This window comes from Sturnira hondurensis, unplaced genomic scaffold (genome assembly GCF_014824575.4).
Source record: "Sturnira hondurensis isolate 20B ecotype Veracruz unplaced genomic scaffold, ASM1482457v3 Scaffold0024152, whole genome shotgun sequence".
NCBI lineage: Eukaryota > Metazoa > Chordata > Mammalia > Chiroptera > Phyllostomidae > Sturnira > Sturnira hondurensis.
The window spans coordinates 6117594-6137235 of NW_028096783.1; positions in this window are offsets into that span (position 1 = coordinate 6117594).

Sequence of the window (19642 nt, forward strand, 5' to 3'; positions counted from 1 at the left end):
ACGTGATCAGGGGATACCATCAGTTCTGAATGACTCGGAGCCTGGGAGGTGCAGAGAGAACCCGAGGGGACCGCGGCGGGGCGGATCCTCGTCCCTCCCCTAGGCTCCGGCCACCACTCCCCCTCGCCCCCACCCCCTCCTCTCCGCGGCTGTACTGGGTGTGCCTCCGGTCCGGCCTGCGGAGGCAGAGGACGGAGGACTACGCGCACACGGGGGCAGGGGTGAGCGCATGTGCATGTGCGTGCGCGCCCACAAGTGCAGGTGTGGACGTGTGTGTGCACCTGAGTGTGAGAGCCCGTGGTTAGGGGTGCGGCGGAGCCGACGGAAAGAGGGAAGGAGCTACGAGGGCAGAAATCTGAGGTGGAGTCTGGGAGGGGTAGCTCAGGCACTCCGCTGAGCACAGCCAGGGAGGCTGGCAAAATTCAGTTGCGTTTTTCCAGCTGGAGCAGAGCAGGTGGGAGACCTGCCTTGGGGAAGTCGGGGGAGCCAGGGTCCGGACGCTGCGTCCCCACCCCCTCACTCCTGTGGGTGGAGTGAGGGTCTGGGGCGCCCTGACCCGCTGGCTGGAGGTGGAGCCCGTCCAGAGAGCGCAAACAGGTCTGCCGCCGCTCGCCGTGGCTACAGCGCTCTGCCCCGTCCTGGCCACCCCCTCCGGAGACGTGCGGCCTGTGGCGGGATTGGAAGGGGCAGATGCTCCCTCCACTCCCCTCTCTGCGCAGCCCATAGGCACAGCCAGAGCTGAGTGCACGCCGGGCTGGGGAGAGCCACTCCCCTCCCTTTTGGATTCCTGCCTGCTTGGAGGAAGGATGACGGCGTGCATTTAATCTTTAGTTCCAGTGACTTGTAGGAAAAGGCAGCTGCAGACGTCACAGCTGCTGCGAAGGGAGGGCTGCGTCTGTGTGTGTGTGGCCGGGGGTGGGGGGTGGGGGGGTGGGGGTGGGTGCGGCGGGCGGTGGCCGGCCCACAGGCTTCTCTGAGGACTGACTAGTCCTTTCGGGCTGGCGCCTCCGGGCAGGTGGGGCTCCCTAGGGCCCCCTTGTCTGTTGCCTGACCTTTTGGGTTGGACATCCCTGCCCTGGGCCCTGAGAGTGTCTCCCTTGGGGGTGGAGGGGGGCAGAGCAGCGCCCACCAAGCAGGGACTATGGCTGACATGCTCTCTGCTGTGTTCCCAGCACAGGTGCTCAATGCATATTTATCAGGTGAACACTGTCAACAACAGGAAGCAAGCTTAATTCAGTGACAAGGGAATAAATGCTGGTCTGTGGCGGGGCCTGTGGTGTGCCAGGCCCATCCTCTAGGGCGAGCACAGCACCAGGACAGCCACCAGGAAGCTGACTCTGGTCACAGCCACCTGGGGGCTCCTCTGGCCGCACAGAGCAGTGTGGACAGAAAAGGGGCTACCTGCGAACCCTGACAGGCTCAGGGGAGGCGGCATGGTGGGCGTGCAACTCAGAGACCCAAAGTAGCCACCATGTAGGATGCCCTGAACATCAAGATTCCTGACAGCAGATCGTGGCAGGCTGCCCAGTCCCGGGCCTGGAGCTTCCTGGACAGAGGTCGATCTTGACCTTAACTGAGCCTGTCGAATGTCTTTATGCAGGGTTACCTTGTCCCCCCGTGTCATCTCTGTGTGCTGTTAATGTTCATTCTGAGCTATCCTGTGCCCTCCAGTGCGAAGAACTGTGGGTCTCTGCTTTGCCTGTCTGTCCAATCTCAGACGATTTCCCTGTTTTGCTTTCTTGTGCCCCTTTAATCTGCCGTCAGCAGGTTCCCCCGACCCCCTATACGTGTCTTCCTCCTCTGGCTCTGACGTATGAAACAAACAGTCCGACTCCCCTTCTCTGGAGGGCTGTCTGCAATCCATTGAGATTTGGTTTCACAACAATTGTCAGTTCAGCCCAAATAAACTCAAATTCTCTGTGGGTTTGGACACTTCTTCTGTGGACACCAGCGTGCACACAGCCCATGGCCCAGGCACCCTCCCCAGGGACACGGGCAGCCAGGCCCTGGCAGGGGTGGGCTTGTACACCCCCTCTCCTCCCTCTGTGGAGGGTTCGATTTTTCAGTGTGGCTGCAATTGGCCCAGCCTGACCAGGAAGTCCGTTTGTCCCTCCAGGGATTCAGCCTGTCTTCTTGCTCATCCATTACATGTGGATCTCACACTTTAACACTCTGAGAAGAACGGTCTTAATTTCTTAATTTCCATGTTCTTGGGGCCAGGCTGTGGCCATGCAGCTCCGTGGTCTGGGAGACACACACTGTCCACATTCCTGGGGTGATGGTGACTTGGGATTTAGCATAAAGACCACAGAGTTTCCTTTGCCCTGATCAGGGTGCTGACTTTGAAGCAAGGTAGCGGGTGGTCTGATAAATGTCAATCTGTAGATGTCCTCACAATGATGGGACCTCGGAGATGGACCCAGTGATGGGACCCAGGAGATGGAACCCCTGGGCCCAGACCTGAAAAACAGGAAACAAGGGGCTTCTAGTCTGGCTGGTTTTTGCAAATTTAGATGAGCCTAAGTTTTTGTTTTTGTTTTTTTAATGCTCAAGTTTCGAAAAGAGCATAGGAGACATTTGAGGGGCGGGGACACAATTGAACTCCTCGGGGCTTGGAAGATGCTACGCAGGCTCCGCTGTCTGAAAACGGACGAGGTAGTGCTGGAAAGCAGGGAGACTCTGTGTTCTTAGGTTCACGGGTGCACAGAACCCTGCCTCTGCCCATTGTCCGCTGCCTCTCTTACCTCCCTGCCTCCGGCAAGCGGTGACTTCACCATCAAGTTTTCTCTAGGGAATATGGCACACAGGAAATGATTGTTCTCCTCTTTATAGAAATTCCACTTGCATGTATGAGGCTAGGTTTAACATCTCATAAATATTTTCAGCCAGATAAAATATTAGTTAGGAGAGTTTGTTGAGTTATACTCTGGAGTCCTCACCAAGACGTTCCAAGACCATTATTTAAAGTAATTTTCTCTCTCATCAGAAGAGTTCCTCACGCATTCGTTGGGCACGTTAATCAGTCCATGTACAAATAGCAGGTATGAGCCAATTAGTAAACATTAATTTGCAACATTGGAGGACACAAAGAGGTGTGAGAACTGCGCAACAAATAATTGTGAAGCTATCACGCAGCTTCAGGAACACCACACATCACTGCCAGCACCGCTGAAGCTGCCCTGGGTGAGCGACTCCCCCGCTCCAGAGAGACATCGCTTTGGGGTTTCTCTTTCTCATTTCTTTATGCTAAAGCCTCACGCACACATTTGTTTAATCAGCGAGTACTGGCCATGTATAAACGCTGCTGTGTTTGCGAACCCTTCTGACGGAGTAATTAAGGCCAGCGCTCTCTGAGGCACTTTGGCAGGTGCTGCGAGAAAAACTAAGCAGTGCAACGCAGGCTTTGATCAAAAATTCCCGCAACATCTTTGGGAAGGTCAGCCTCTGAGCACGCATATTAGCAGGCAAATTTACAACTTGGGATTTTAATTCCTAGGTGGTAATTGGATGGTTTGTTGGTGTAAACTCGGCAATAAAGCCAACGGCTGACGCCTGACTGACAGAAGGGGCATCTAAGGAGCCAGGAAGAGGACTAGGACCGAATACGAGGGGGCTGGTGTATGAAACAAGACCTGGAGGGGCAAGGCCCAGTGCGTTCAGGTGCCTGCAGTAAAGGGTTGGTGCTCGGAGCAAGGGCAGGTAAGGTGTGAGGGAGTGATGACAGCTGGCTCTGATGAGCTGAGTGCCTACTGTGTGCTGGATCTGCTAAGTGCTTCACATAAGTAAGAACTTGTACTTTCCCCAACATCCTGGTGAGGGTGGTAGTATCATCCCCATTTTTCATATGTGGAAACTGAGGCTCACCTAAGCTGAGTCCTCTCACTGGGGCAGCGCTTAGTAGTGAATTTCAGAGCCCAGTTTTGTTTGATGCCAAAATCATATTTCTAAATGTTATGTGCTGAATTGTGTCCCCACCCCCACCCCAGCCCACCCTCAGGTTCAGGCATTGGAGCCTTAACCCTGGTGCCTCAGGATGTGACTGTGTTCAGAGGGCCCTTAAAGAGGTGATTCAATTAAAGCAAGACCATATGACAGCCCCTGACCCAATCTGCCTGGTATTTTTGCTTAAGAAAAAGACATTTGGGCACAGAGAGACACTGGGGTTGTGTGCGCACAGGAGAAGGACCATGTGAGGATGCAGCTAGAAGGAGGCCAAGGAGTGTGGTCTCCAGAAGAACTAAACCTGCCGACACCTGGACCTTGGACTTCCAGCCCCCACAACGGTCTAAGCTCACTGGGCTTTGGTGTTCCAGGAGGGCGGCCCAGCAAACCGATATGCTGACCGTGGTGGGGGCCCCAGTGCCTCTCGGAAGCACCGTGCATCACCGGCCACCGAGTATGGCCTCTACTGTGCAGGTGGGAAGTACCTCCTGAAGATTTCTGAAGTGGGGAGAATTTTCAAAGTCATTTTGGTGAGGATTTCCCTGGAGGTGGTTTGTATATTATTCATTCATTTGTTCATGCCAATGAGCGATGACAGAGCACCTACTTTGAGACCCCTGCTATTGTGGGGACCACATTTGTGGCGTTTGTGACTCAGCACCACTCGCTGTCCCTGCCGAGCGGCGTTTCGGTACATAGTGGTAGGTCATCGGTAAATTGTCAGATGAAAGGAAAGTTGTGGGCTAGGCCCCGGGGGACGGAAACAATGGCAAGACCAACACAGAGGTGGCCTTTAAGAAGGGCACTGTCTAGAGAGGACAGTAGCCAGTGCAAGTGGAGCAGAGAGGAAGCAAAGTCATCCCACAGAATTTTTGCAGTGAAAGAAGTGTTTTCTATCTGTTTTGTATCTCGTGGCCTGTGTGGCTATTGAACATGTAAAATGCGACTACTGAGAATAAGAAAGAGAATTTTAAATCTTATTTCATTTTGATTTACACAGCCACTGTGGTTGGTGGCTGGCACACTGATTGCGCTGTCTGGGATTGCATTCCAGGCAGGGGCTGCATTCGTGGGCCATGCCCTGGTGCTGTCTGCGCTGGTGACCAGGGCAGCGGAAGACGGAGCCTCCTGACTCATATTGTGGCTACAGTCCAGCAGCATCAGCACCGGCTCCTGGGTTCTTGTGAGAAGTAAAGAATCACAGGCTCCATCCTAACCCTTGTCAGAGAGAAGCTTCATTGTAACAAGGTCCCTCAGTGATTCCTGGGCATGTGGGCATTGAGAGGCAGCACGATGTGGAAGACACAGCTGAGAAAGATGCAAGGAACCGCGTATCTGACAGCACCTGGGGAGCAGGGGGAAGAGGCAGAGGCCTGGCTGGTTTGTTGCTGAGCTGCACTGAGCTCCCAGGGACCCCCAATGTGGATCCTGGGGGTCCACATTGCTCCGTTCACTTCCTTCCCATCAGCTCTGATCACTGGGTCCTGGGGGCTTCTTTATCTGCCTCTCCCCTCTCCCTACAGCCTACAAGTTCCTTGAGGATGGGGCCTTGTTTTTGAAATCCCTTGAATCCCTGGTTTCGGGCATCCCACCTTTTATTCTATAAATGCTGACCGAATGCATGCATGCCTAAAGACAGAAATGAGAAAATCAGAAGGAAAGGTAACTCAGGAAGGAGGGATGCGGAATTGGATCTTAAATGCGGTGCACACCAGCTGTAGGCTGGACACACCACCTAAGAGGAATTGTCTGAGAAGAGCAGGGAAGGGATGCCCGGAGTTGAGTGGGGGCGCTGCAGAGCTTGGAATGCCATCCACTGGGAGGAGAAGCCTGGAACTCGGAGGCTGGTTTAGAGACCTGGAGGAGGGTGGAAAGGCCAGAGCTGGGGCCACACCCATGTCAGGGGCAGACAGGAGGAGGGTCTAGAATGGGACCTGGAGTTGTGACCTGGAGTTGTTACAAGCATGGCTGGAGGATGGCCTGGCCAGTGTGGTGGCACCATGTTAAAAGGGTAAGAGTGACAGGAAGTCAGAGCGGTCGGTGTACCAGGCTCGTTCATCAGTAGATATTTATTCGGAAGCACTTACCCGATGAAGACCTGAGCCCAGCACAGCAGAGGCCACAGTTCCCGCCGGCCACAGATCCAGAAGAGTCAAGGGCAATAGAGCTTAGGAAAAAAAAAACAAACAAAAACCCCAAACACTGATTAGGCTCTCAGCAGGCCCTTAGTAACTGCAGGATGTGTGAAACACGCCTGTGCCTCACTCCCCAGCAAACGAGCATTTCACTGTCCCCTGAGGGTCCCAAACCACTCTCCACCTGAAGTTGCCACTTTCTGAAGTTAGCACCAACAATAGCTGTGACTTTCCTAAAACAAGCTTCCCATTCCTGAATTTCCTCTTATTCATGACGCCAGGCCCGGGTGCCTGAGAGACACTTGCCACATGTGGCTGCACAGCTGATTTTACTGAGTTCACACCGGGCTTCCAGAAGTCGGGGCACAACACAGCTAGAAGGCTGGGTTTTGTCTCTGTGAGTTGAGCCTCGATTATTGCACCACTAGGGGGAAATGATTTTTCCTTCCTACTCTGTGAGGAGGGATATTTAAAAATAAAAAATAAACAGCTATATTTCTTCCTAACTCTATTGATAAAAATTTCACTTTATTTTTGTTTTGTAGAAAACTCCACAGAAATGCCCACTAGCAAGCACCAGCCCTTCCCTGGCAGTTTCCATAAGTGGCTAATAGCACCACCTAGTGGTTGAGATTTCTCACTAAGTGGGATGCATTATTTACACCCGTTCTTTTTTCTTTTTTAAAAAATTTATTGATTTGAGAGAGGAAGGGAGAGACAGAGGCAGTGAGAGAGCAAGGGTGGGTGGGGGAGAAACACTGATTTGTTATTCCACTTATTTGTGTACTCACTGGTTGATTCTCATGTATGTGCCCTGATCGAACCCACAACCTTGGCATATTGTGACCACACTCTAACCAACTGAGCTACCTGGCCAGGGCCCATTCATTAACTTTTATCTTTAGTTTTTGCTTTATTAAAGCAATGTATGCATACATTCAAAGTATCACCTCGTTCTGCTTAGCTTGATAGGAAAACAGTCAGGCCTCCTTTTCTCCCTCACTCAATCTCCAGGACTACCACTTCCATCTGTTTTGGCAATTTTTTTTTCTCCTTGGTTTTACCACCTGCCTTTAATTGCCCTGCTTGTAGTAATACTTGTAGATGCTTCCGCTTTAGAGACATTACCAAAGATGGGTGCTCAGCTCTCCTGCCCCCTCCCCCACCCGCCACGCATGCGTACCCTTCCCACTTCCCGTTCTCCCGTCTCTGAGGTGCTCTGTAAGCACGTCTGTTGGATACATGATGTTCAGGTTGAACATCACGTTGTCTACAAAATTCCCCGTCACAGCTGATCCGCGCAGTAATCCAGGCAGCTTTTTGTTTTCCCTGAAGTCACTAATTTTCTTGGTTTTGTTTTTTGCTTGGTTTGTTTGTTTTTCTCTCAACACTAGTATCAACAAGAATTTCTGGCAGTTTCAATCGTCTCTCAAGATGTCCACACCTGTCAGGTGTCCTATTAATTTCCTGTCGTGGAGAAACCTCTGCTGGAGCCTCGGTCCCCAACCCCCGCCCCTGTCCTCCTGTCGCCTCTTTCCTGTCACCTGGCTCCTGCGCTCTGTCCCCTGCTCCTTGTGACTCCTGTGCCTCCCCCTCCTGGCTGACCCACTCCATTAGGAGGAAGACAGGCTGCAGTTGTTTCTTGGGAAAGAGGGCATGGGAGGTAAAAGTCTTAGAGACTTTACATATCTGAAAAGATCTCCATTCTACTTGACCGACAGCTTAGCCAGTCACAGAATTCTAAATCAGACATCATCTCCCTTCCGAGTGTCGACAGGATGTCTTCACCGTTGTTGAAGGTGTCCGGAGCTGGTTTCATCCTCATCGTGTTATATGCCCTCTTTTTCCTTTCCGAAAACGAGCAGGAGTTCCTCTTTACCTGTAGTGTTCTGGAATGTTCCAGGGATGTGACTCAGTGTAGCCTGTGTCCCTGGCTCTGGGTATTAGGTAGACGTTTCTGTCATTGTCTTTTCTTCTGGGAATTTTTTTTTACTTTTAAGACTTAGATTCTTTAACATGCTGATTGACATCTCACATCTCCAAGAGATGAGCGTGGGGAGCAAGGGCTGGCCAAACGGATGACGTCACAGAGCCCTTTCATTACCGCCCCCCACCCCCTCCAGCCCCCAGAAGGATAGTTAGTCCACGGAAGGTGGTTTAGGGGGAACCGAGGAGCGTCCGTCCCAGCTCCTGTGCCTGGAGCTCACCGAGGAAAGTGCCAACAGCTCGGATGACATGAGGCAAGTGGGGGACACCACCCTGCGGGGGGTGAAAGATGCTCATGGGTGACTCTGATGTGAGCTGGCTGGGCGTGCAGGTGACCACCGACCAGGGAGGCATTGGACCCTGGAGGCCTTCCCGGGCTGGGCGGCTGGACGACAGAGCGAGGAGTTGATGTGCCTGGGCGGAGAGAAAGGAGTTCTTGGCCTGCAACGTTTCTGGTGGGCCCTCTACCCCAAAAGGCCAAGACAAATGAAGTGAGATAGATATACTTTTTAGAAGAGGCCCCCTGCCCCACCTGCCTAGGGAGACCCTGGAGATGAAGGAGCAATTTTAAAGTTAGAGTCCTCTTCAGGAAGGAACTAACCAAGAAGGCGCAGCAGGACGTTCCAAAGGAAAGCCGAGGGTGGAGAAGTCAGGTATTGGGGTGCCCAGAGCCCCACACTTAAGGGACTGACCCACTGACAGGAGCTGGGGCCCTGCCTTGGTGACAGTTACAACTTCAGGTGACATGGCATAATCCCTCTCAATTTCCTTGAGAGACCTCTGACCCTGGACCCCCAGATCCAGAAGCTGGGGGGTGGGATGGATGCACAAATTTCAGCAGCCAGAAGTAAGAGGGACATGGGGGCCATCACAGGCATCCGTGAGGGCTCCGTGTGACAGCCCAAGCCCCAGCAGCACCGAGGCCGTCCTGCCCCTGACCTCGGGGTGGAACTGCGTCCCTGAGGCTGACGTCCCCGGGCTCGCCCACTTGGTGCCTGGCCCAGGGCCTACAATTAGTGTATTTTATTTTTTATCTTTATTTCAGTGTCATTGACAAACAAAACTGTGTCATCTCTGAAGTGTACAGTGCGATGATTCGATCCATGCAGACACTGTGAAAGGGTCCCCCCACCGGGTTAACCTGTCGCTTCGCATACTTCGCATCCCTTTTCCTCCGCAGGACTCAGTAGTCCACATGAATTTGTCTCAAATCCCATCCATAACGCCGGGTACACTGCAGGCCAGTGCACGCGTCACCTTAAGGTTCCTTTATTATAATTTTTGGGTTGCATCTTTTTAATTTGCAACTTTCTTCTCCCCATGCAGTCTCTGTCCCCCCCTTTTTTATATGTGTTTGCTTTAGCAGCTCAGATATCTGATGACCCTCAAAAAGAATGCCCCGGGCCAGAGGGTGGGGCTTCACCACTGCCAGGCCCCCTGGTGGACACTCTGGCGGGGCCATTTCCTTGCAAGAACCCTTGAAAGCAGCTTTCCCTTTGGGGGGGGATAGTTGAATTTCTCAGGAACAGCTCTTTCCATCTCCTGCTCGAGGGCCAAGTCCTGACTGCCCACCTCTGGACTCATTTGGGGAAGGGAATTGGGGCACTTCGAGGCATAGGTTTACTTAGCCCTCCTTTGGGGACACCGAAAGGACCAGCCAACACTTCGTGGTGCTGTGTGTCCCTCCACCCAGAGGCTCTGCTTCGTCCTCACCAGGGAGTAAATCTCCAGTCTGTGCTGCAAAAGGCCACGGGAGGTTTGCTGCCCGGGCTGAGTCGGGAGGGGATCCGCAGGTCTAACTCCTGTCTTTCCTATGCAGACTCGCCCCATCAGCCTTCTTTCCCTGCGCTGCCCAGCGCCTTCTTGGGGAGGTGGACGGTGCTGCAGGGAACCGAGGCTGTGGAGATTCCGCGGTGTGCATCGTGCGGGCTCCTGGGGTGGGGGTGGTTGTTTTTCCCTCTGTAAGTGTAGACGTCATCTGCTTCCTGGTTTTCAGCCACGTTGTCATTGCCTCCTGCCAGTTCTTCTCACCCTGGAGGGCTAGTGCCTTTTTTAAATGGGTATTCTGTTGGGATTTCAGGTGAGAACAAAAGCAGAAGCATTTCTTTAACTTACCCTCTCTGCACTCAAGTCATTCACTTCCAATCACCCATCTGCAGACATTTGCTGACCCCTTGCTCTGCTGGGGGCTCTGTGCCGGGGTCTAGATGTGCAGTGATGAATAAGGCTGAAGTCCCAGCCGGCAAGGACGCCTACCCTTGTGGTAGAAGTTCAGCCAATAGTTATACAAGCTTATGTAGAAAGGGCACGTAGCTAATAATGATGCTACAGAGTGTCCATAGAGGTCAAAGCAGCTGTCTTTCAAGAGACCCCAGAAGGTGACACAGCCCAGGACATTTGCCAAGGTCCCCTTTGCAAATTCAGTTACATGATTATAAGCACAACTAACTCCCAAGAGCACGTATTCAAGTCTAGCTTCCTAATACCTGGGCGAGGTGGTTAGCTCATTAATTCACAGCGAGCGCTATGCCTGTGCTGGGAACTAGACTTCTCAGGCTGGTGACACATCTCTCCCTACGGGAGAGCTAGCTGAGAATCCCTGTCATGAGTAGAACATGGCGAGGTGAACCTGGGGTCCAGCAAAGGCTGTTCATTGCACATGGACTGGGTGTTTATTGGCCTTGGCTATTGAACAAGAAGGAAGGTCATGTTCAGTGGACTGCAGTATTGAAGTCTGTTAAGTGAGGTTTGCCCATCCTTAGAAGGTGCCTGATTCATGGTGCACCCAAGGCCATTTCAGGTGTATCAGCTCAGTCTTTGAGTGCAGACTCAAAAGGGTTGGGCTTTGTCTCAAGGGGGTTCGGACTCTCTCCTCCCTGCCATAGCCACTCAGTCCCACCCCCCTGCCCCGACATGCTGGTCTTGTGAAGTTCCACTGGGTGGGGGCTGGGGGGTTCTGAATGAGATGCCCTAGGTCTGTCTGACAGTGGCCACAGCTGCTAGGGGACCGAAGAATTTTCTGAGGTCCAAGGGGCTCTGGAGGGTTACAGGAAAAGACCACCCTGTCTCTTTTTGCAGTAACATCAGAAAATACAGTTGTCCTTGGAGAGTAAGCTTTCCTCATTTCCAGAGAATGGGCTGCCTCAGTGCCCCTCTGCAAAGGAAGACATCAACCCCCAGGGCTGTTGTCAAGAGCCCCTGGCTGGGGTCGGTGGGCTACGACTGAGGCGGAAATAGGACCGTGCTTGTGGCTTCTGCTCGGCAGTGAGCCGGGGAGGATGGAGAGGTCGGCAGGGGAGGGAGGGCACACAAATGGGGGTGGGGAGTGGGAACCGCCAACGCCCTTGTGCTTCTGTTTGACCCCAGGGCAGCTGGGCGAAGAGGACAAGAATATGGACCTGACCCAGAGTCCCAAGAACCAATTCATCACTAGCCCTTCTCTGCCGCTCCCTGGCTTTGTGAAACTGGCCTCTGAAGAAAATGTTCACACAGTGGTTTGCAAAGGACGAGGCAGACACAGGGAGGCTGCTGCTGCAAGGGTTACTGCAGAGGCTGTGCCAATGCTTCTTCAAGAGGAGCATCCACTGTCGGGATTTTCTCACCTAAGGGTGGGCACAGCCCCGCACCATAGAACCCAAACCAGCTCAGCCTGTTGGTGCTCTCCGGGCTCCAAAAGCACCCTGGTCGCCCGATGCCTCCCCACCCACACCCCCTGCATCCCCAGGACCACTGGAAAGAGCTACTCCACCCCCATGTCACATTGTGCGGAACACGGCCCGATCTCCCCTGTCCATTGGTAGAAGACTCAGACTGAAGCTGCAATTTCCTAGTTCCTGGTTCTACCTGCTCTGGCTATTGCACATAGTAATAATGACAGGGATAATAACAGTGGTGTTGCCACAGCACCGAGCAACAGCAAGGCACTTACACGGTATTGTGTAAGGCAAGTCGAGTCTGCCCCTTTTTCAAACGAGGAAGCGGAGGCTCGGGCGGTGAGTGACCGCCCCCGCAGCAGGCTGCCGTGGAGTGGCAGAGGCGTTTTCCAACCTCGATTTTCCTACTCCAGGCTTCATGTTTTTCCTGCTGCCTAAGCTCCCTGGGGCTGGCACCTTGAACTTTGGGGCCCTTCTTCTAAAGCGGTTTTCCTCCCCTGAATGAAATCCTCATTACCTAGGACCCAAAGTCACAGTGGGGCCCAGGGGTCAGCAGGGACGTCAGCTGGAAGGCTGGTGAGACCCGCTCTTTGGGATCCAAGGACTAGATATCCTGGGAGGGCCTGGGGTTCATGGGTTGTCCTTTACGTACTCTAGGTCCTGAAGACTGCCCCTCAGCCCTAGGTCTGGGTGGATCTTTGGGCCAGGTGGTGAGACGCCAGGCCGGTCACCACAGAGGGAAAACACTGTTCACATCAGTTACTGTGGCTGAAAAGGCATCAAGTTCAAGGTCACTGGACTAGCCCCAAGTACTGGGCTTTGTCACTGCAGAAGCTGGCAATTTCCAGAGCTGGGGTTTGTGTGCCAGAGTCAAGAGACTGACCCTTATGAATACGTGAGCCTGGGCCAAAGTTGCTGCCAAGTATGTGCGTGAGGGGAATTTGTACCTGCCTTGTCCCCTGAGTATTCAATGAGCCCAGAGGGTGACCGTGACCAGCTGGAAACAACTTGTGAACGTATTGGTCTTGACTTCTGGTGTCTCGGCCACTCACACCACGGTGAGCGGCCGAGAATGCAGAGCACAGTGTGTGAGAAGGGAAGGGAGAAGCCCTAGAAAGCCGGAGTTGCTGTGACATAGGACCAGAGATCTGCGGGGCCCTTCCCTCCAGCCCCCAACCGCTCCCAGTGGGACCCTCTGGTCCCGGCCTTGCCACACCCCCACCCCGGCCAGCTGCCGAACAGAGGGCAGACGGGTGTGGGGAGCAGCACTGTGGGCCATCCCTGTCCTCTCTGGTCAGCTGCCCTGGCTTGACCTGCATCTCGGTGGGGTCCCAGCAAGTCTGGGTAGACCGAGGGAGCCGAGGGTGCTTTTCCCAGAGTCCCTTGTAGCCCCAAGGGGAAGACATCAGCTTGACTCTGTGACCAGGTAGCCACCCTCGGTCTTCCCAATGCAGGCATGATTGTGAGCACCTTGCGGTGGGGCCACCCTGCACGGTCCTCCGCTCAGGCCTCCGTGCGTGTGCATGTCGGTCCTGGCCAGGCTGCCTGGGTGAGTTTCCGCAGCAGAACCCCCTAAAGGACAGGTGCCTCCTCTGCTCACTTTGCCGTAACCTGGCACAGTATAGGGGCTACTGTGTGGCACCCTCATGCAAGAAGAGCATAGGGTGCCCCGTGGGTGTGCCATCACCCTAAGGTGCCAGGGCAGCAAAAAAGAAAAAACTACAGGGTGCCCCCTGGGACTGCACCTTGAGCACACTGGCTCATAGCTCCTAGAAGGACATTTCTTTTGGTGGCACTTTACCGGGGAACAGGCATCTGACATTGGCAGGCTGTGCAAGGCAAAGGGAAGAGGAAACTCGATTGCGGTCATCATTTATTCATCGGACAAGACATCAGGCTTTGTAGCTTTAGAGCTCAAGGGTTTCTGGAGGAAGCAACGATGACCTGGAGGAAGAAGTCACCTCCCAGAAACTTCAAGAAAGCCATGCCCATGCATGCAATTAGCAAGAAAAGTGCCAACCGGGACGACAAGGGTTAGGGGAGGAAGATGTGGCTGTTGGCTCAGGAGTTGGGCATCCCTGGTGGAGAGGCCCAGGAAGACTATCAGCGGTCTGCGGGGTTTGGGGTGATGTCATTGAGGTGGGGAAGCTCAGGGAATGTGGGCAGGCCAGAGGTGACTTCTAAACTCCCAGTCGGTGTAGGGTTTCCATTCCAAGAAGGCAGCTACCTGGGGAGATGGGGGTGCAATGCTTTTCAGATTTCTGGTTTGGCATTTTGTCATCCAATATACAAGTACTGCCAAGTTCACACAGTAACTGAGCCCAGGGTCAGCCCACGTCCGACTGCCAATGCCAGGGGCCCTGTCGGAAAGGCCTTCAAGGGGTGGCCAGGATGGATCTCGCCAAGTCTCTGTGTCCTCTTCTCTGAAATGAGGGCTGGACCACACACCCGAGGAACCTCAGCAGAGGACGGTGGTGCTGGAACAAGGTGCGGGCCCAGCAGACCTGGCTCCTGTCTCTTTGAAAGAACCTTTTCCTGCAGACAGCAGATGTTAGGGTTAAAAGTCCAAGGGGCAGGAGGAGGCAGGGGCGGTTCAGATCTCAGGGGAGACAGGACGCACCCTGTCCTGCTCAGGACACAGGTCTACCTGAAGGAAAGCGTCTGCCGCCCCTGATCTCAAAGGGCTGGGAGGGGGGCAGATACTGCTGCCGGCTACTGTTGAGGTAGCGCTCGCTGTAGGGAACCTACTGAAATCATTGGGTCTCCCAAGCTTTGCTGAGTGTCAAGAAGGCCTTGGGGCCCTGCTGAAGGGCGGTGTGTCTTTCTAGAAAACCTGGCGGGGGAGGGACGAGCCCAAGTCTGCAGCCTCCCAGCCCCCCTTCTTTGTTCAGTGGCACTTTCCCGACTGGCACGGGCGACAGGGCTCCATCGGCAGCGCGTGTGCGCCTCTGCTGGTGAGACCTGGGTTTGCAGGGAGTGCCCCGCGGCCCCCCCNCCCCCCCCCCCCCCCCCCCCCCCCCCGCGCCCCCGTCAGTCAACAGACCAGCCATGTCCAAACATGCAGTCCTGTGTGTCGATATGAAAACTGGGGGTAAACATGGCAACGCTCCTGCACATAGGAAAGGTGAGACATTGACTGTAAGTGTCATCTTGTGTGGAGACCCATCATTCTTGCCTTCCGAGTGTCTGTCGCCTACTGCACAGCTGTGACACGGTGGGACACAGGTGAAAGGTCAAAATCCCAAGCACAGGAAATCCTTCTGCCCTGTGTCTCCACCCACAGGGCCACCTTCCGACATGTCTTCTCCTAAACCAACGAGTCTTCCCTCGAGAAGGCCCCGCACCTCAAAGTCACGTCCGCTCTCTGGGCTTCAAGCCGTTTCTCTCCTCCATCTCTTCCCCACCTTCCATAGCCTCTGGGGGCGGTCCTGCCCTGCGGAGAGGGTCCAGTCTAAAGAGCACCGTCTCTAAGAAACTCCCCCAATTTTCCAGTTAGAAATAACCTCTTCTTCAGTGAATCTGACCTTTGGTGATAGAATGGATGGAACTGGAGAGTCAAACAGAGAAAGACAAATACCATATGATTTCACCTATATGTGGAATTTGAAGAAAGTAAACACACAGAATATAAACAGGCTCATAGAGATGGAAAACAGACTGACAGTTTTAGAAGGGAGGGGGGTTAGGGGCTGGGGGAAAAGGGTGCAGGGGTTAAGGAGCCCAAATCGGTAGTTACAAAGTCACAGAGATGCAAACTGCAGCTTAGGGGGTGTAACTGATAATACTGTGGGTTAAGTGGGTACTAGAAATACCGGGGGACCCCTCTGTAAAGTACATGATTCTCTGAGCGTTATGCTGTATATCTGAACTGAATAAAGTATAATATTGAATGTAAATTGTACTTGAAAAAAAAAGAAATAAGCTCTTCTTGTCATAACACTTTCCATGCATTTATTTCTTACTGTATTTACGGTGGTCTTTCCCTCTACAAAGTGTTCTCTCTCGAAGGGAAGGGCAAGAGTCATGTTTTATTCGTCACTGTAAGGAATGGCCTCCACAAGCTTTTAATGAATCAAATGGAATGATCAAAATCCTCCCTTCGTTGAATTCTATTTCTATTTTTACAGTGCCTTGGCGTGGCATTTTTCGCAGAGTGATTTTCTTTCTTCATCAAAGGCTGGCAGGGAATGTTTGGGGTGAGAGCTTCCCCAGCGCCCCGAGGCTTACTGCATAATGGTGCTCTTTTCCTTTTGGTGCCTGGGGCGAAGATCCAGTTCTCCTCGTGGAAAGCACACTCAGATTACCGCCACGCTCTCCGCAGACAGCGAGTCTCAAGACAGTCACGGCGCACAGAGGAAAGGACGTTTTCCCACAGAGTCCCCCTGTCCTGTGCCAGTAAGATGCTGGGAGGCCTGTGAGGTGGGCAGTGTGTTTTGCTTGTGTCAGAATTGCCATGGCTGCCCTTCCTGGGTCTTGGAAGTTGCCATTCCAGGAGGGCAGTGGCCTGGACACAGGGAATCTCTTCCCTTACCGACAGATGGGAGCAGCTTGCAGGTTTGTAGCTAGAGAAGTAAAAATTCCAACTTACAGTGTTTGAAGAACATGTGGACATGCTTGTTTTGCAAAGAGCATTAGATTTCGGTGACAAAGTCGGGTGTCAGTGGGTCTCCAGGCTGCTGCTGTTTGGCCCTTCCTGTCTGTGGGACACATGGGGCTGCAGAGCGTGTTGTCCCCGCAGGTGAGAGCCCCAGATGAGAGCCCCTCTCAGAGCTGGAGTCAAGGGGAGGGGAGGGCAGTGTGGCCCAGCAGAAAGAAGTCATGACCCCTCCCCCGGCCCCCCCCAAATCTGAGTGCTGCTTTGGAGAGGAGGGCCCCTGTCCTCAGGCAGACGTCAGGGGGAGGGGATGGGTGGGAGAAGAGGCGGTCAGGTGTCCACTTGTGGGTGTGCTCAGAGAGTCAGGGGAGGGCTCATCCTCCTCTCCCTCCACCTGAAAGGTACGAACATGCCCAAGTCGCTCCAAATTGGGTATGGGAACCACTTTTAGATGCTGCAGCTGTGGTAAGGCATTCCTTTAATACTTGCCTCCTTCTTTCCCAATGAAGGGCTCGTTCTGTTATAGGAGTATTTGGTTTTTCCACATCAGACACTGTTAGTTGACGCCCTCATCAGGGAGGGGAGGAGCTGGCTTTCCCACTGCCCTGCTCCAGCTCCTGTCCTCGGCCCTCCTCTCCACCCACCCTTTCTGTAAAGTTGTAGCAAACATTTTATTGCCTCCAAACTCAATGTTTACATCAGTATGACTATATTATTCACAGCCAAGCTGAGTGGTGTATTATGGTTACATTTTGATGCATAGAAACATCTGCAGAACCTGAAGTCTACAGTCTGGTTTTCTCCAGAGTAAACCTCAAACCCTAGGCTTCTGTTTCCCGTGTTCTGGCCTCACATGTCAGCCCTGTGCTCTGAGATACCTGGGCCTGTCCCCAGCCTTGGAGAGCTCTCTGTCAGCTTCCTGCTGCCTTCTCCCCTGCAGGCACCGGGGGTCACCTCTTGCTGCTCTGCTCCCCGAATTTGTTTTCCAGCTCCCTAATCCTTTGCCTGTGTTGTCTCCTTTCCTGTTCACTTTGTCTTTGTTCTTGCTTCTCAGAACTTGTCCCTGTGTGAATGGAATGCCCATCTTCCCCAGACCAGACAGGCACCCCTAAAGACCTACTGTTCATCCAAATGGCTCCTGCTGAAATATTTGTCATGAATAGAAGCACATCTTTGAAATGCAGCAAATTTCTTTGAAGTAAAGCTCTCCGGGGGACCTGGCCCTGCAGGGCAGGTGTGGAGGTGGGAGGCGCTGGCGTTGGGAGGGGTAAACGCCAGGCTGACCCAGCCCCCAGGAACGAGGAGGGGGTGCTCTGTGGGGGGCAGCGTGGGGAGAAGCGGCAGACAGGTGGTGCGGGAGCAGCGTTTCTACAGGCAGACCATGGGTAGGAGAGAGACGGAGAGGATGAGTCGTGTTGGTTTTGTGGAAGATGCACAGCTTCACCAGGTCTAATGTCTTCACTTGCACATTATAAGCAAGGCCCTGCAACTGGAAAAAAGAATGCAGAAGTCCTACCCTCCCAGTTGCTTAGCAACGGCCTTTTTCTCATTCCCTGCAGGTCCCACGGGGCTGTTTGAAGGTGGGGGCAGAGGGCCCGGGCTGAGGTGAGGTAACTACCTGGTCTGCATAATCAGGGACGTTGGGCCCTGCCGTGCTGGAGGTACTCATCTTGCAAATGAATGGGGCACTTCAGGAAACATTTATTTTCCTCATTTGAGGTTGGTTCTGTAGATCTCTGAGAATTAACGTTTACCCATGAGAGGTGTGAGTTTGTGCGTGCGTGCATGTGTGTGTGTGTGTGTGTGTGTGTGTGTTTCCAGTCCTCTGGAGGACACCCACAGTTCACACTCAGAAGTCGGCCTTCTTGGGTCCCCGCTCTGGAAATTGTCCGGTGCAACCCCTGTGTCTCTCCTGCTGAAACCCTCTGATAGCTCCCACCTGGTTGGAGCAGCCCAGGCGCCAGTCCAGGGCCCTGGAGGAGCAGGCACCAAGACGGGGTTCACAGGGCCTGGAGGGGGCGGGAGGGAGGAGGGCAGGAGCTAGCTGAGCCACCTCCAAGCCACTGCAGGGATTCAGGGCTGACCCTGAGTGAAGGACAAGGGGATGCTGACACACCCTAGCCTTCCCTGGAGTTTAAGGAGGGCTCCAGCCAAAGTCGATCTCAGGGGAGCTCCCTCCTCCCAGCCAGGGCTTCTGGGTGCTGGCACCCTGCTCAGCCACTTCAGAGAGCCCAGCCAGGGCCCTGACACAGTGCTGGCTGCACTTGTGGGTGGGCGAGGCCAATGGGCAGGGTCCCATCCTGACCAGGAGATGCTCACAGGTGAGGAAGAGGGACCCTGGGTTTGGGAGACTGTGCTGAGAGGTGGCGTGGAATACCTGCAAAGGCGGTAGCACAGAGAGAGGGGTAAGGCTGGGGAGGGGGAGCGAGAGGGGGAACCGGTGATGCTCACAGGAAGCATTCTGTGAGGGGAAGAGTGATGTTTAGCACAAGCTTTGACCCACTCCCCTCCTTCCCCTCCCCAACCCCGTCCCGCTGCTCCCTGCAGTACTAGCCCCACCCCCCCATGGGAAGTCCTAGTACAAACTCTTCTAATTACACCGCTCTACTCCTTCTCCTTTGCTGTGACAACTAGTTACACTTACAAGTGTTGGAACAAAATCTTCCGCATGGTGGTGACCAGCAGGAAAGGGGCTGGGGGACGTGGCAGAGGGAAACGGGGGGGTAAGTGGTAATGGAAGGAGGTTGGACTTATGGTGGTGAACACACAACGTGGTGCACAGATGATGCGCTGTAGAACTGAACCCCTGAAAGCTGTACAACTTTATCAACCAGTGTCACCCCCATAAATGCAATAATGAAATATAAACTGTAAACAACAAACACTTCTATTCACAACATCAAGAAGAATAAAATGCTTAAGAATAACAAAGTTAGTGCAAGACTTGTACACTGAAAATCCCAAAAAACTCCTTTCCCCATGTAATCACGCGTTTGCTCCCATTTTGTCCTCCCCGTGAAAACCGGGCCGTACTAACTGCATGTGACTGAGAGGTGTCGACTCCCCGGACGCTGCACCTCCTCCTGCTCTCTGGTCATGCGGACTCAGGTCGAGCCGGCACCTAACACGGTCTCGGGGAGGGAGACCGGCAGCGGAGGGAGGGGTGGCCTGTTCCTGCTCACCTCCTGCTGTGCCAGGAAGCAGGAGGACAGCATGCTGAGGAGGCCGCTTTCTGACACTCTGCTGGTGACCAGCGATGGCCCATGGACAGCACCATCCCAGGGAAAGACTGAAAGACACCATTTGGGGAGGCGGGAGATAAGACCCCCGCT